Source organism: Amblyomma maculatum, chromosome 1 (genome assembly GCF_055883805.1).
Source record: "Amblyomma maculatum isolate TAMU_Amacu chromosome 1, ASM5588380v1, whole genome shotgun sequence".
In the NCBI taxonomy this organism is placed as follows: domain Eukaryota; kingdom Metazoa; phylum Arthropoda; class Arachnida; order Ixodida; family Ixodidae; genus Amblyomma; species Amblyomma maculatum.
The window spans coordinates 223,986,023-223,992,058 of record NC_139344.1 but is presented as its reverse complement, the minus strand read 5'-3'; the positions used below and the strand labels follow the sequence as shown (position 1 = coordinate 223,992,058).

Sequence of the window (6,036 nt, the reverse complement as noted above, 5' to 3'; positions counted from 1 at the left end):
CCCACATTTTGCGATTGATAAAATCTGTATAGCCTTTTCTAGGAGCAGTGATAGGTATGTGGGTGCCATCGATGGCACCACATATCTGTGGGATATGGTACTTTTCGCTAAAATATGTCTCGATATTACTGCAGCCTCTGTGCTTGTAGGCATGTAGATGTGTTGTTTGGCGAGATGCCTTTTTACAGTGCTGCAGAAAAGGTACACGAATTTCTGTACAGTGCTTTTGTGAACTCCAAACTGGTTTGCCACTACCCTGTACTTACAGCAGCTAGCCAGTTTGTACAGGGCAATGGCAGTCCGCTTGCCAACAGGCACATGGCTCCTCTCCGACGACATGAATGGTGCAAGGGCGGCAACCAATTCACAAAAATTTGCCGACATTCCGAAATTTTGTTTCCATTCACTGTCATCAAAGTTATTGCAAACAATGTTATCCCACCAATCAGTGCTCCTTTTTTTTTGTCCCTGCTCGGCGTTTTGGTGATGGTGCCATGGAAATTTCCAGTCCTGCAAGATGCATGGTGTTACCAATTTAGCAGTTTTTACTACCCTTTCCCAATTATGCTAAAAACGGACTGCAGTGCGTGGCATAACAGCCATAATCCTAAATTATTGGCCTAAAGTGTTGCTAGAGCAGTGCGCGCCTAGTTATATGTCGCTATGCCGCAGAATTTATATTGCTTCATTTTGAGTAAAATTTTTAATATTCACTTCCACCTATATATACCGCGAGAAGCATTTGTCAAAGAGCAGTAATATATACTGAATGCGTGTGACGAAGCGCCATAAAATAAAAACGCGATATCGCTGATGCAAGGCGAAGCCGGCCGGCATATGTCCGCCTTGCGCGTACGCACGGGGTTCGACGTGCCATCGAGAAATGTTTGCAAGGTTTTGGTCCTTCACGCATAGATTAAGGAACGGCTGAGGCGACCAATGACCTCTTTCCAGGAATTTCACCCGAGAAAAGCCGAGCAAAACCTTGTGAGCTAGGAGGTATTCACTGAGGTCGTACTACCAGATGGCGCGAGCATCGTCTCGCCTCGTCCGCCTGTTTGAGGCTAGGACAGGGGCCCTCAGAACAAAAACGTACAGGAAAAAATTTCAGGAAGTAGATATATTATGCGCGGCGTGCGGAGCTGAGGAGGAAACAACGGAACATGTTGTTCTAAGGTGCCAAAAACTTCGTCCTGCCCTTCCCGCGGAAAAAGCGGCAGATCTGGAGAGAGCGCTGGGATTTGCTGGGGAAGATGGACGAATGGATGAGGAACGCGTTCTGATAACAAAAGAGAGGTTAGAGGATTGGTGGAAAAAGTCAAGAGAATAAAGAGAGGAAAAAAAGGGAGGGGGGCAGATACGGGCGAATTAGAAGCTAAAAATGGGGAAGAGATAAATATATTTCTTTTAATTTTTTGGCTAGGCGGCGCAAGCTGCCGCCCGATTCAAAGGGCAGAGCCACTATCATCCATCCATCCATCGCCATGTCGGAGGTCGCCGGTGGCATCGGCGCGCGTTGGCTCGCGCAGTTTTAGGTTCGCTGTCAGGTGCCCGCCGTATATTGGAAGTGATCCATAACGTTTTATCAAGCTGGTAATTACGTCCACATCCACTTTTCTTTGTTGAGCCCTTTATGCGCATGGAGTCTGCAGCGATATTTTGATGCTCCGGGACATAACACGCTGTTCAGTGTTGCACCTAGGCATCACCCGTGCAACAGCTTGACAGAAAAAGTGGCCAGTTACCCATTTCGCGAAAAACGACTTGCAGCTCGTTAAACCCGTTGTTAGCTGCCTCTGAGGCAGAAAACATCTTGAAAAGACAGCGAGCGCATTAAATTCCCCAATTCCAAAGCTGGCATGGCAGCGAAACGTACACTTCTAGTGGCAGTAGTCGGCAAACTGCCGAAGCTTCCACAGGCGCTGTTCCAGCAGTAAAGCGAATCAATGCAGTTGCTTAATTTGGCAAACTGAAGGTCGAGAAAAAAAAGTGCTGTCACGCACTCGCAGGATAAACGGCACACCCAGAGAGCATGTTTTACACATTTAGTATCGGGTCGCCGGAGAAGGGGTAGGCAGCGAACGCGATGGTTAGATGGCATCCTCGAGGCGCTGCAGATGAAGTTATGTGATGTTAGGAAGATAGTGAGACCGGAAAGCGTGGCGTGATATGGTCCATAGGGTCACGAAGAGTCGGACACGACTGAACTGAACGTAGCTCTGCTTAAGATGCACATAACCCATGGAACCTAGGTTCGCAACAACGCAACTAAGCGAACAGACACGTCGCAATGTGCTCACCTCTAAAAACGGCACGCCGGTCATAGACACCCTCACGCACGTGTGGCTCTTGGCCTCGCTTTCTTGCCAAAAATTAAAACACATTCATGGCTTAGTACGTTTTAATTTCTTCACCTGTCGCAAAACTTAAGACCGCACTTCACATGGCAGGCACCGATGCCAGGGAATTCAACGCGAAGCAGTGGTCTTGTTGTACACGACACACCTCGACGAAGTTATCGCGGTCGTACGAGCCGGTGTTTTCACAAAGTCAAACATTTTATCCAGGCAATCGTTTTTCTTGTTCCACGAAGTCCACGGGTGTATCCACTCGCTCGCATGGTTTTCGCTGGCGCACGCAGAAATTCTGTAAAGGCACGAAAGGCTTACCCCACGGATCAGAACCAGTTGAATACTGCGGCTAGGGACCCTACTGCGCCTGGGTGCGGCGCCCACACACACGACCACGCGTATTGCGCGTATGATATACTAGGCACTATAGAATGGCATATAGTATAGTATAATATATTCTAAGCACTATAGTATGGCGAATTCTGCGCTGGCCGCTAGCGCCCCTAGCGGACGACGTCACGTGCATACCAACTGGTTTTTTTACTCGACCACGGCCGGTCTCGAGGCTCGCGCTCTCTCCCTCGAGACCGGCCGTGACTCGACACTCGACAAGCTCCCGACTCTGTCGAGTCCATGTATACAGGGAACGATCCCAACGCTAGGGACCGCTGCGATACGCTTACCCATAAAGCCCCTCAATAAACTATTGAGGGGCTTTACTTAGAAGCGTTTAGGGGTAGATCGGCTGGAAACGCTGATTGGTGGACACGCCGCGGCCTGGCGTGACGTTTTTTGCGTCGGGCTCAATGCTTAACCGGACGTGACGTAGTCAAAAACTAGGTTTGCTTGTTTTTTTTCGTCCCTAGACGCTCTAGGGAATCGCTAGGAGCCCCCGCTCTGGCAACGCGCGCGATTCCGGCATTCGGTTCGTGGATCTCGCTGCTGCATGACACCGGCGCGTTCGGTCACCGAGGTGCTCGACGATGGCGGGCCTGCGCGTTTACGTCAATGCGTTTTCGGCACGCCGATCCGTGCTGTACGTTGGGCGGAATGACGTTGATAATGGCGACGACCTGCGGGAGATCGCAAGCACCGTCAAGGTAAGTATAAATTGCGCAAAATTGTCTCTCATTTTGCTTATTTATAAGTGCTGTGTCACTTGTCTCTCCCCACGTGCTTCCAGGACCTCGTGCAGCAGCAGCTCGTGGCATGGACGCTCCTCGTGTTCAAAAAAAAAAAAAAAAAAAAAAATCGGCCACGGCTATGGAGACCTCCACGAAAACATCCGCCGTCGGCAACTAAGCGCTGCCTGACTGCTATGCTGAGGCGCACGTCTGCCGTGCGCATTCTCAACCCTGATTGAGGTACAAGAACGCAGATTTCTTTGTCGAAGGTTTTGTAATATGTTGCGCATTCATCAAATCGCTATGTTCATAATGCAACTTTTTCTACTCTTTTACAGCACCGTTTCCTGTATGCTGCGAAGAGGCCGAGGATTTTCTTTGTACGCAGCAGCCCATGTCAGGGATCGCGGCATCGATCAGCTCTCCAAGATCATCGCCGCAACCCTCGTAAATGTCTACAGTAGAAGCATCGCGACAGCATCCAGGGCAGCATATAACCATGGCACTGTGTACGACGTAGTGCACCGCTGTTGACGGTGCACGGCAAAGGGCCACGGACGAGTGCAGGGCGTTGTGTTCGCCACGCCGTCACGTCGCTGCGCATCCAAACGGCCCTTTTCAGGGCCGCCCCAATGTTTCCTGGCAGACCGCAGACCTGCACCTCCCGTACTCCTCTTCCCTCTCTACGTTGCACGTGGCTTCGTATCAATCGTCGCGGCCACCAAAATAACTTGCGCGCTAGGCCTCTTTACCAGGCTATACGTAAATACACGCATGCTTAATCGTGTCAAATTTGATTTAATAAAGTGCTACAGTGCTTATTACCTGCTTCCCTCACGCATTCTTCCGAGTCTTCGTGCAGCAGCTGCAGAACACGTGGCAAGCGTCACTCTACTGCCGCGACGAACGCTAAGCCCACACAACGGCTTAACAGCTAGAGTATTCTGCGGCTTTGTTCAGCGATGTTAATGGAAGTATCGACATTATATAACAACTGCATAATCGTCTTGAATATTGCTTCATAAAGTACTGTACTGCTTAATTCTCACCTCGTGCATTCCACAGCTGCTGCAGCTAGCACTTGGCCAGCGTCGTTCTCTCCAGTGCTGCAGAGACGACAAACTAGGCCTCGCGATAGGCTACAATATACACCGCGGCTTTGTGTATTTTTTTTTTATAAATGCATCACATTTCGAAGGTTATAGTCGCCATCCAAGGATCACTTAACTCGAGAGCACGGGAAAAGGCAGAAGTGTACGCACCTGGATTCGATGCCATGTACAACGCCGTTTTTCTTTTTTTTTTTTTTTCACGAAAGCATCCTACGCGCTAGGCGTCCTAGACAAGGTTCAAGTGCAGTGTGCCTTTGTATAGTAACCATGTATGGGGTGAGCAGTTGCCATGTTTTCAGTTCACTTTTGTTGGCTGTTTCTTAATAAAAATGGTCTCTGTGTCTGTCACTGTGTCTAAAGAGCTGCTCTAGCCGAACCACGTACGTAGCGATGGATTGCACCGCGGCAGTATGGCTTTGTTCCAAGTTTAACTAAACAGTTGATCCCAAATCAAAATCGGAAATGACCATTTCCAACTGGATATTGGCCCCCAGTCAACAATTTGGAGTCCAATTCAATGGCAACAGTTCAGCTCTGTGCCAACATTTCGTACAATTAAGGGAGTCGAAATTATGGAAATGGCATGCATTTGTGAACATCAAACATGCTTCACATCCAATTAACATGTCATGCAATGCTAATATAAAAGCTCAATATTCTATCGGGGAACTCTATGAAATCTGCTAGAGCATGGAGCACACGTTCGTAGAGATATTTTTTTTAACGAAGTGTCTAAAGGTACGTCCGACGTATCCATTCGATTCTCGTAAAGATACGGCGGACGTCGATATACAGGCTCATGGCTATATGCACGTCGAACGCGGCTACATTCCGCTTGCTACGCGTGAATGATTTTATCCTCTATGATATCAGCTAGCCGGACTCTCGATGAGGTGCTACGAAGAGTGCATCCGTTCTAACATAGAATACGGTCTTCACTTAGGGTTGTGTACGGCAAGCATCGCTGTCACGCACATAGCTGCAGGCGATGCTACGTACTGCACCAGCTCCACCAGCTGGCATCGAGATACGCACATTCACGAGCAGCTTTCGCTTCGCACTAAACTATCACCTCGATCTGCCCGTAATGCGAGCGAGCTATTCCTAGCCAGGGTTGCCAGATTTGGCTACTTTACGCCAAATTGGCTACTTTCTGAGCCGCCTGGCGACAAAAATTTTAGGTTGGCTACTTGGCTACTTTCTGGCTACTTTGAAAAATTTTCGCCTATTCCAACGAGCCCGTTTGCGCGCTGTTCAGGATGCTCGTTTTTATAGATAGATAGATAGCAAATCTATCAACGGTAGCGCTGCAATACAACCTACTGTGAATGGTGACGACTGTCCCCACCCTGTTTCAAAGGGGACGCTCTTAACATCCATCCACTAAAACCCCTTGATAATTTGAAAGTATCGACACTGCGACACTCTCCTCCGCGCCGCGCTTTCCTC

The 6,036-nt window shown here is 49.0% G+C and overlaps 1 long non-coding RNA gene across 2 annotated transcripts; it reads left to right on the top strand.

Moving 5' to 3' along the window:
* The first annotated feature begins 3,083 nt into the window (after positions 1 to 3,083).
* LOC146205735 (uncharacterized) lies at positions 3,084 to 4,777 on the top strand. Of its 2 annotated transcripts, XR_014704246.1 has the most exons (3): positions 3,089 to 3,451; positions 3,535 to 3,715; positions 3,814 to 4,776. It is a non-coding gene; the product is annotated as an uncharacterized LOC146205735 (long non-coding RNA). The 2 variants fall into 2 exon arrangements; XR_014704247.1 differs by having other exon boundaries at positions 3,084 to 3,451; positions 3,535 to 4,777.
* Positions 4,778 to 6,036: the final 1,259 nt, after the last annotated feature.